The sequence below is a fragment of the Anabrus simplex genome, chromosome 3 (genome assembly GCF_040414725.1).
Source record: "Anabrus simplex isolate iqAnaSimp1 chromosome 3, ASM4041472v1, whole genome shotgun sequence".
NCBI lineage: Eukaryota > Metazoa > Arthropoda > Insecta > Orthoptera > Tettigoniidae > Anabrus > Anabrus simplex.
The window spans coordinates 301,826,836-301,839,047 of NC_090267.1; positions in this window are offsets into that span (position 1 = coordinate 301,826,836).

The window sequence follows — 12,212 nt, forward strand, 5'->3', positions numbered from 1 at the left end:
TTAGGAGTGACACATGTACAGTAAACATCAGATCTAAGGAATACGTCGTAATTACACTCAAAAGTGTTGAAGGTACAGTAAAGTGAACCAGTGAGGGATATATTTAGTATAAATTGTTAAATGTCCGGTCAAGAATAATTCAAATTCATGCCTAGTTTCTTTCAGTTGCAATGTCATAAGTTCATATTCTCATCTGTTTTATCGCAACAAGACTTACTATTTTTTATATACAATTTCAAGAATATATTTTGTTCTATCAAATTAATCTTTCGTTTCATTTATACAGTAACATTTCTTAACCTCAAATTTAATGGGGAAACCGATTGCCAATCTCCTTTTCCCAGAACTTATATGGTATATTGTCAAAAGTAAGCTTATTACCCCACACCCTACAGATAGTCAAGATTCTCATTCTATTATTGCTGCACTGAGTGGTAGCTGGTGCCCATCAAATAACGTATGTGTAAGTAAGCAGGTAAGAAGTAAGTGTGAGTACAAAGTCCAACGATTGTGTATTTTATTTAATGAATATTAATTTTCATATTTTCCATTTTAAATGCATAATTTCATAATTTTCAAGTTAAATGCAGTGTTATATGTTTCAAAAGATAATCAGCGAGTCAGGAACATTACACCGTTAACTGATGGAAGAATGGCATCAAAATGTCATCTTCGTACATCTCTGCATTCTGCATTCTCTTGAAAGAAAAAAAGTAAAACCCAATCATTCATCTTGCACTAACAGCACACCAAACTCCAGTCTTCTTAAGGTCAAAGGATTTTTCTCCACCTTACATTATTTTATTTTTATAGCTAGTTTTCATGCGTATACAAACATGTGTCAGCTAAATTCTAGCTAAGCATTACAAAAACATGTTTAATTGTATTTTGGAACATCTTCAGCTTAAAAACTTATACTGAGGTTGAGTCATAAGTCATGGCAACTATTTTTTTTCTCGTGAACAGGAGGCAACACGGAAAATCTAAGATCTCAGCCATGTCAGTCTAGCTTGGAGTCATCCAGATAGTCGACTTCCAATCTTCTTAGCAAGCCATGGTTTCCTTCAAAAACTCGATTGAAAATACAGAATACAGTGATTGAGATCAGCTGTGACATAACAATTTCAAAGCCTTCTAACATGAATTATCTAATTGGATTCCAGTTGATATAACTTCGTATAATAGCAATGTTTCTATCAGATCTCCAATACGTCTGCAGATACTTCAATTTGTTATAGTAAAGAATGGCTTTAATAGTTGTCTATCGCCTCTAGTGCAATATAGCAAATGTTCCTTCTTGAAATCCCGGCCTTATTGTTGCTCCTCTCGTTTGCCGCTGCAAATCAATTTATGTAGCGTATTTTATTATTTTATGCATATTTTAAAATATTGTATGTTCTTTTGTTGTATGCTTATATGTTTCCTTTAAATAGCTTTTCTTTCTTATTTTCTTCTCAGTTTTTAAGGATTTGACGTGATTTTTCTCTTTCTTCTTCAGAACACGTCCATGCAGTTGAATTAGGCTTTCATTTGTAATTTTAAACAGTGTTGTTCTTAACAATTCGAATATCTATTTTGTCTTGGTCACTGCAGAGCCTCCGTGGCTCAGACGGCAGCGCGTCGGCCTCTCACCGCTGGATACCGTGGTTCAAATCCCGGTCACTCCATGTGAGATTTGTGCTGGACAAAGCGGAGGCGGGACAGGTTTTTCTCCGGGTACTCCGGTTTTCCCTGTCATCTTTCATTCCAGCAACACTCTCCATTCTCATTTCATAGCATCTATCAGTCATTAATAAATCACTTTGGGAGTGGCGACCCCATCGTACTAATAGCCTATATAAGATTCATTCATTACATCCCTGACCCGGTCAATGACTGGAAAACAGGTTGTAGGTTTTCATTTCTTGGTCACTGCCACCACGATTTTATTCATTCTGACTGCGTTACTCTGAATTCCTTGACATCTTATGTAATTTAGTCATTGTGTCTAACTTTATTATTAGTAATCGCATCTGTCTTAATTCGATTGAGCTTGATTGATAGAATAGTGGAATGACACAAATGGAATACACCATCAGAGGGGCCTCACCTGCTAATTTCAGGTAATTTTGTCACCGATATCTACTTAGTAATAGATGAAGTCTTAAATTGTTATTCGCAAGCTAATATTGAAGATTAGTGTTTTCTCAAACTATAGACATTGTATCTCCGGCTCCAAGTATTAACATTGTAACTTTTCCCCTGTTCAAACATCGTAAACACAGTTACAATTTTATTTATGCTAGGAGAAGATGTTAACATCTATTATTGCTGCTAAGTTTTGGGGCACAGCAGATACGATTGTTTCATAGGAAAAAGGCTTTGGTGATGATCGTGATTCATTTTGGCTATTCTTGGACTTATGATGTTAACCCTTAGCCCTCCTTTTTTTCTGAACACTCCTGCTTCTCCAGTTCCATTTAAGAATCTGCTTACAGAGGGATAAGAGAGAGCACAAACATATGGACAACATATTTATAATAAGCAAATAAAGCAAACACAAAATAAATATAATTAAGTATAATACATTATTCAATTGCAACGTTCAGCATTTTTAAGCCTGAAATTATATCAGAGTCACTTTTTATTTGTAATTTTGCATTGTGTGGAACTTCTCAAAGCACTCACCAGGGTGTAATCCAGGCCTTTTTCTACAAGTACTGCAGAACACTGTCTCACATCGTAATTCAGGCTTACTGTTCGTTGTCATATTTAGGATTATGCCTAAAAATGCTTTGAATTCAGGAAGAGTTACATCTATCCACAACCTCCAAATAGTCTCACGTCTGAGGGGTGTAACCTTTTGAATGTTTACACTGGCGCACCGGTTGGTCTCGCGTACAATTTCCGACAATAACTCGCTAACAAGTAAAATTCTTTCAAAAATAAAATTTACTGTGTCCACCTATTCAATACAATTATATTCTGTAGTGATTAAATCCTACATGAATTACATATACTAATTACTAATTATGTTTTGGACAATTTCTAGTCATTGTATGATAATTTTAATTGCTTCCCTGTCACAAATTCTGGGTTTTAATTAATGTACACATTATAAATCTATGTATCACCTAAAGCACAACTTTTTGTAAAAAAACTTTAAGCATAAGACCGTAGTATTTAGTTTTAAGTTCTAATGTTTAATTGGTTTAAAGGCTTGACCTTAAGATTATTATTAGGCTGAAGATGCCCAAAACTAGGGCAAAACATGTTCCTAATTAGTATATGTAATTCATGTAGGATTTAATCACTGCAGATTATAATTGTATTGAATAGGTGGACACAGTAAATTTTATTCTTGAAAGAATTTTACTTATTGTTATCTTCAATACGGAACAGATATGAGGTTAGTTATTTGTAATAACTCGTCAGTGATGAAAAATTGGGAAAGGTCAAGTTCATTTTTAGGTTTAGTCCTTGCGGTGACTTATAACCTGATGTACCTGTGAATGGGGTTCTTCTGAAGTCCAAGTCCGTGGTCGATATTCCCTCCAGCCATTAGTAGAGGTACTAGTAATGCCATTTAGCACTCTTTCCCTCATTATCAGGATCTTCATCACTTAATTCACCAACACAAACTAGTTCCGCAATATCTTCCTCACCACCTAATTGAAAATTACTCTCACTATCGCTGAAATCAATGTCACTTTCATCTGAAAGTCTGGCTATTTCCTTCTCATGCTTCTTGAACAACACCTTGTTGCTAAACGACGTCTGTTTGCAAACTCGATTGATCTTCAAAGATTGCCCACAAAGCCTAATTTCAAAGAGAATATAGCTCTACATTGCTTCAGATTGTCATTGAAAGATGGCAATTAGCTTACTGTACCTGTAATTCATGCATACATAACCCGGCAAAGGAGTTCTATCGGGAAGAAAATATTTCACGACATGGGGTCTATGTGGGATATTCTCATTGTCTGGCGTGGCCCACCGCGTGAGTGCTAAGGGTTAATACTTGGAGCCGTCGATATAATTAAACTCTTTTCTTCACAACATTGTGCCCAACTGAGGAGCGTGATTGAAGTTGTTTAGCATATGAATTTGCTTTCTTCTCTTCCCAGAATCTCTTCATCCTCTTGCTGTGTATTTTCTTTTGTTCTTCCGTTCATGCAGTAGTGGTTCTCAGTTTGGGTTTTTTCAGCAAAATTATGTTTGTTCACCAACGTTCTAAAGCTAGGTCTGTCACATCTAATTTTACCTGTTATGCTGATTTGAAGGTCTTTTCCAATTTCCATTACCCTATTATTCTTGATTTTACTAAGGAGGCATAATTGTCCATTCTTTGAATATGGCCATTAAATATCAGTTGTCTTGAGGAGGCATAATTAACCCGGGCTTACTCTCGCTACTTGCTGTTACACTGTTACTCTCGTGTTAGGTTCAATCTAACAAATGGAAAAATGATCAAAAACAGGTTAGAAACTTATAAAAACAAAATTTTATTTTACAATGCTAACACTATTAGGAACGACTACTGTTAATATTATGAAGAAAGAAAATTTTTCAATAGGCCTTTTAAAAAACTTAAAAATTAGTAAAAGAGACCATGAAAAACACGTTATAAAATGGAATATAAGAAAGATGATCAGTCTCAAACATGTTATAGGCCTATGAAACAGTCATTGGAATGTCACTAATCTTCTTTTATCGTAATTGTGTTTTTCCGATCTGATGAGTTTTGAAACCTGTATTTGGATTTCAAGGAATTCATCCCATTTTTGTTTGGTTTTGTATGAATTTATATTTTGCCAGCCTTTAATTCCTATCCCATCGTCGCCATAAGACCTATCTGTGTCGGTGTGATGTAGAGAGAAAAAAATAATTCCAAGTTCATTTGCTTTGTCACAGGTCTCATTCCATCATATACGCTTGTGTTTCCTTGAAGGTAAGCCGATGATTTGGAAAGCCTTTGTGATATCTTTGAGTTCCCTCCAATCAGGAGGATTGTGGTTGGGGATGTTTGCAAGGAAGGTCTCTGTGTTTACTTTAAGAAAGTCTGAATCAGTTCTCAAGTATTTCATTGCTCTTTTCTTGGGTCTGTTTGGATGAAAACTGAACTTTTATTACTGTACCAGGAAGGCATATGGCCTGGCACATCATTTTTCTAAGTCATTATTTATTTAAGAACTACTCAGCTTTAGCGTCTGAAACAGCTGTACGATTGAAAGTTCTGGACTCCCCTGCTTGCTGCAAGAGTAAGAGAGACAGCGCGAGAGGGGAACAGGCCGAGTGATGTAATCGCCACATGTTCTCGACTTCCCCTATGGAATACTCTTGAACTATTTCCGTAACTTTTGAATGGCTTAAGATACAGAAATGAGAGCTACACCCTCGTGAAGCCCACATTTTGAAACAATAATAGCCAAAATTTGGGGTTAATCCATCCAGTAACTTTGAAGATATTAAAGGTAGGAATTTGTCGTATGAAACCACTTCTGTCGCTTGGTGCAGTGAGCCAGCCACAGCGGGGTATATAAGGTCAACAACTTAACAGGTATACTCAGTTGAAATCCGCAACTGAACCATGGGAGAAGATTATGCTGCTGCATCACGCTACGCGAAGTTAAAGTGAATCATGCCGTAATACTTAGAATTTCGCTCGCGAGACCGCGATACTTAGAAATTTCAACCGCGTCGTGAACATGTGAAATATTTTAAAGCACTTCAAAATTGAGCTTCGTGTTATAAGACTTAAGAATTTTTCTACCAAGTTGCGAACTTGTGATTTTGAAGGTGTATTCAGGTTGAATTTAATACAAGTGCTAGACTTGTCAATTTACAGCGCATTGTAGACTTAACTATGTTCAATGTGTATTTGAACTCTGTCACTATCACGTACTGTGATAAGAACATTGGAAGGACTGTGCGCGATAATTTAAACTTATGACTGTTGATAAACTCATGAATTTTGAGACGTTTCGACGTGTGTTTTGTCTGTAAATATGATTTTGAACTGTTCAAGGTGTTCTGCTAGTCAAATACTCAGTGATTAGTAAGATTAAATGTGGTCATTTTTCATGTATTGTGTGAATGTTTGAACAGTATCATTAGAAAAGAGACTGAACCTTAATGACATTTTATGTCGGTAATAGGAAATATGGGAGCCTCCGTGGCTCAGACGGCAGCGCGTCGGCCTCTCACCACTGGATACCGTGGTTCAAATCCCGGTCACTCCATGTGAGATTTGTGCTGGACAAAGCGGAGGCGGGACAAGTTTTTCTCCGGGTACTCCGGTTTTCCCTGTCATCTTTCATTCCAGCAACACTCTCCATTCCATTTCATAGCATCTATCAGTCGTTAATAAATCACTTTGGGAGTGGCGACCCCATCGTACTAATAGCCTATATCTGCTTCATTCATTCCATCCCTGACCCGGTCAATGACTGGAAAACGGGTTGTAGGTTTTTTTTCAATAGGAAATATGGACTCTTGTTAGGCTAATTCACACAGAAAATCTACTTAAGAAGTGAATTCTAGAATTTTAGAGACTGTCGCATACATTGTGTGAACTGAATTTATGCATTAATTTCATTGACTGTGATCCTAATACTCAGTCTGAACTTACTACGTGATTTTTGAATATTCTGAACTGTGCCCAGTGTTCAGTTCCATGCTATATGAACTGTGCATTTAAAAACTGCATTTAAATTCATAACTTAAGAAGTGATTTCATTTTTTATCATAAATATTTTCCACAGAGACCTGACTTGTGTTCAGACTGTGCTAAAAGACTGTTATTTTGAGTCACATGGTAACTGCTGCATTATAAAGTGCAAGTATGAACTATGCTTTCAACCTCATCTAAATGTAAAGTGCAACTAATTACTCTTAATTGACAGTGCTATGTCTTGTATTATTGTGCCAATTGAACTTACCAGTGTGTCCATTTTCTCTCTGACAAACACCGGAAAGCTTGGTAAAGTGTCGAAACCTCGTATTACTTTAAACATTGAATCCAGCATGGGACAGGCTGCATCGTTGGAGATACGTGGTGACATCAAGGGATGATACATGATAACATCGAGGGATAATACGTGGTAACATCGAGGGATGAAACATGGTTCGCCGCTGTTGGTGCTGAGTTCGACCTCAGACTGATCGTCGTGGGAGTTCCAGCCGCCAGGCTGCGGAGCCACATTTCAACCATTCCTGTTGCTGAACTCAGGTGATATAAGTGCATTTTACAATCTTTCTTGGGTGAATAATCTCATCATATTGCACCAAAACATTAACTGACTTACTGCAAAGGCACTCTTATCAACCACAATACTCTAGTGTTACGTTAGTCAAGTGCAACTGCCTAATCCATAAAAATATTTTGGTCGTGTGAATTTCAATTCTACTACCTAGAGAAACTACAGGAAGTAAATTAACAGAACTGTAGGTCATTCTATTTATAACAATTTAAAAAGACTTTAGGATTTTTCTGAAGCAAGTGTAATTAGAAATCATTCTGTTACACCTTAATTGGACTTTAGGATTTTCTACAAGTGTATAATTTGAAATCATGCTTAATTGTTTTAAAAAGACTTAAGGATTTCTGAAGCAAGTGTAATTTGAAATCATATTTAATCTAAAACAACTTAGACAGACTTTAGGATTGCACAGAAATGATTTGAAAGATTTAATATTTAATTTGAACTTTGAGATCTTAGTCAAGTTGACGAAGTAATTTAAACTTAAGGTTTATGAACAAAGTGTTTATTTTGAAATTTATTTAATTTGAATCCATGAGTGAAAATTTAATTGGACTTTAGGGTTTATTTAACTGAAGTTATTGAGAACAATAGTTCATTCTGGACATTTTACAAACATCAAGTGGATATATGCAATGAATATTATATTTTGTTCAATCTTAACAGCATTTAAAATTCTGTAGTTTGATTTCAATCTGAATATGTTAATGGAAGATTCACTTTCAAGACAATCTTTAGTATTTGAAAGAAGAATAGAAGCAGGGTGATTTTTAAAAATTAATTTATCAGAAAAATTTTAATACCATCTATTATTTGCCCTGCGAAGCTTCCTTCTCTGTACCTGCTCCAGAAAGACCGTACACTACCTGAGATCCTTCCCATGCTCTTCTGCCCAATAACTTTTCCTGGTACATTACAGATACACAGTGCTCAGACTCAATGATTCATTTCTTAACCTTGAGATTCGTAACTTCCATTTGATTTTTATTAGAAATTGTTACATGGTCTAGTCGAAATTCTCCTAAATGAAGGTTCGGAGATCATCAAGTCTTTTTAATCTTCTTCGTTTAGGCCTATGATGGACCACGTGGTTCTTAATTCTGGTGAGCTCTTTTCTTCCTCTTAGCCCAGTATTCCTTCATTCTAATGCTATGGATGTCTTTTCTTTCTTGAGTCCATTTCACTCCTACTCCTGGACGCAGTGATTTAGTTGTTAGTGACTGGAGATAGTCAGATGTCTTGACTAACTTTCTGAACTTATCACGGTTGTAAATGTCAATGTGATCAATGTTTAGGTATTGTAGGTCTTTCCGCACTAAATTTGTCCATTTGGCATTTGTTGCTTTCCCTCTAGATATAGTGTTGAAGATCCTTGAAGTATCTCTGGCTGTCCATCCTGACTAGGACCATAGAACATTAGTCTTCTCTTCCTCATAGCTGTTGTAATGCTCTCTATTTTACTGTACATTTCCTTGTTGTGCCTGATTCTGTAGCCATCTCCTTCTTTAATGGGACCCATAATCCTTCTGAGGATCTTTCACTCTTTCAGTTCCAGTTTTCTGAGTTGTCCTTTCCGGGTCATGTTTAGGCATTCTGAGGCATACAGTACAGATGGTCTTACTATGGTGTTGTAGTGTCTAAGTTTAAGATTCAAGGAGAGGGATTTAGACATGTATATGTTCTTACAAAGATGATAGGCTCTTTCTAATTTAGTGCATCTTCATTGCAAGGTCCTCATTAACATTTGGGGTTATCCATTCTCCAAGATCTTTGAATGAGTTGGCCTTGTGTATTATTTTGTCCCCCAAAGAAATGAAATTGGGAGCTTCTCTGATGTTGGTCAGAAATTCTGTTTTATTGACAGCGATCTTCAGCCCAACTTTAGCATTTATTTTATTTATTTATTTATTTATTTATTTGTGTGTTTATTTATTTATTTAATTATTTATTTGCGTGGAAGTGCCAAGAAATGAGTCAACATTAGTTTTAAGTTAAAGTTTTTGCAGACGCTTATCAGCCTTTCTCCATTTCTATTGCTTCTTGTATGGGCTGAGTAAAGGCCTACAGTAGTCCGAAATTTTTTTCACTTCAAACTTGGTGTTGAAATCTCCCAGTGAAATTTTGATGTGCCGGGCTGAGTGACTCAGACGGTTGAGGCACTGGCCTTCTGATCCCAACTTGGTAGGTTCGATGCTGGCTCAGCCTGGTGTTGGTAGATTTACTGGCACATAAAAGAACTCCTGCGGGACTAAATGTCGGCACCTTGGCATCTCCGAAAATCATAAAAATAGTTAGTGGGACGTAAAGCAAAGTAACATTATTATTATTATTATTATTATTATTATTATTATTATTATTATTATTATTATTATTGTTAAAGGTGTTTCAACTGTAGTCTATTTACTTTAATTTTGCACATGAAAATAATGTATTTTCTGGTTAGATGAAAGAGAGGGCCTAATGGCCTTAATCTTGCAAGACAAAATAAATCCATTGTATTGTATTGTAACTTTGGCCAAGCCTAGAATTTCTTCCATATACTGTATTTATGCTGATTTTTATTTTTTATTTTGAAGCTTCCCTTGGACATTATATCCTCTTTCAAGTATGAGTGCGCATGACAAATCATCATTGTTAGTTTCTCATCAAGGATACCTTGGCTTAAGTCGTAGATACTTGCAGTTTTTACAATAAGGGGGAGAAGGGATCAAATACGTAGAACAGTGAGAATGTCTGTCAGTTCCACTTTTGCCCGGAACTTAATCTTATATACCCTGACATTCTCACTGTTCAGCATATTTGATCGCTTCCTTCTCTTGTTTTAGAATTGGCCTGAATGGCTCAGATGGTAGAATGCTTCTGAGATAAACTTAGCAGGTTTGATCGTATCCAGCGGTGTTTAAAAGGGGGCTGCAATTTGCCAGCATCATGATGGTAGAACTCTTGCATCTCTGAAGAATTACATTATTCTCTTGTTTTACTTCTATAGTTACTTTCTTACTTAGTTTCTTACTACTATTACTATAGTACTATTCGACTTCTATAATATTCTTCTATAATTTTTGCATCAGTTAATCAGTTCTAGGTGGGATTGGAATTAATCAATCAAAATGTTTTACCACTTTCTTTCTTCTCCTTGTTTATTTTGGACATTGAATATTATTTGTTGCAGGGTCAGTGGCGCTCAGAAACCAAGGATGATTTGGCCACTAAGTTATCAAAGCAGTTACTGTGTGAAACATTCCCTAATCTGGAGAATGATGTTCTGATGAATGTGTTCCAAGCTCATAACAATTCGTTTGAGCAAACGTTTGAAGTCCTTATGGCTTCTACTGGTCAGAATGACCATGAGGAAGTGCTTACTGTAATGACACCTGAGGCTCGTGCTGCCCATGAGAAACTCCTCATGGACAAGGCAATGGAGGAAAGTCTAAAGGTAATACTTCTATTTGATATTCTATGAAAGAAGAATTTTCTTGGTGTTAGATTATGAAAATTATATTCAGTAAAACCTGTTGTATCCACAAAGATGCACACATAATGCTGTCAATTTTGTACATTATTTTATTTACAACTTATGTATACATTATACACACACAAACTAATAAACTGCCATCATAAACAAAACATTACTCTGAAAAGTAAGAAGAATAAGACTGCCATCTTGAAAAATTTGACTGCTACGGTTGTGAGTTTCACAAATAGGAAAAGTCCTCTCAGTTTTAATTACTGTGTTGATGGGGTGAAAGTTCCTTTTGGGGATCATTGTAAGTACCTAGGTGTTAATATAAGAAAAGATCTTCATTGGGGTAATCACATGAATATGATTGTTAATAAAGGATACAGATCTCTGCACATGGTTATGAGGGTATTTAGGGGTTGTAGTAAGGATGTAAAGGAGAGGGCATATAAGTCTCTGGTAAGACCCCAACTAGAGTATGGTTCCAGTGTATGGGACCTTCACCAGGATTACTTGATTCAAGAACCAGAAATAATAGAAAATAATAAAACCACAACTACAGAAGAATAATATGGATTCAGAGAACACCGATCAACTACCACTCTCATATTTGCACTTAGAATATTGTTAGAAAAGCATTGGGAGAAAGGCAAAGACTTAACACTAGTGTTTTTGGATCTCGAAAAAGCATTTGATAGTGTTCCAAGGAAGACTATATGGGAATGCTTAAGAAAGAAAAATGTACCCAAAGGGCTTATCCAGAAAGTTAAAATGCTTTACGAAGACTGCTGCAGTTGCGTACAGATAGGAAATGGTAATTCTGATTGGTTCCAAACCACTAAAGGAGTGCAACAGGGCAGTACCCTTTCACCCTTACTTTTTATCACTGTGATGGATGAAGTCTTGAAAGAAATTAAACGGAAGAACAATATGGACATCAATGCAGTTGCATTTGCAGATGACTTAGTAATTTGGGGAAATACAGAGAAGGAAGTCCAAGAGAGGTTGAACACCTGGAATGAACATTTGAAAGCACACAGATTAACAATAAATCGAAAACTGTTACAATGTCTGTCAACAGGCAGAAGAAGAAAGGAAAAATAATGCTGGAAGGTACACAGCTGGAAACAGTAGACCATTATAAATATCGTGGGTGCATCATTTCAAGTGATAACAGAATACAGCATGAGATTAACAACCACATTAAAAAATCAGCTCAGTTTTACCATCAAGTTCGGAATCTCCTCTGGAACGAACAAGTTCCCTTAAGATCAAAGCAGATTCTATTTCAATCATACTTCACCCCCATAATAACATATGGCCTAGAAACCTGCACAACAACCCAACAAGTGGATAGCAAACTACAAGCCACAGAAATGAAGTTCCTACGAACTATGGTACAGAAGACAAAAAGGGACAGGGTAAGGAATGAAAGAATAAGGGAGGAAGCTGGTGTGTACCCATCCCTGAATGAAAAAGTGACAAGGGCCCGTTTGAAATGGTTTGGCCAT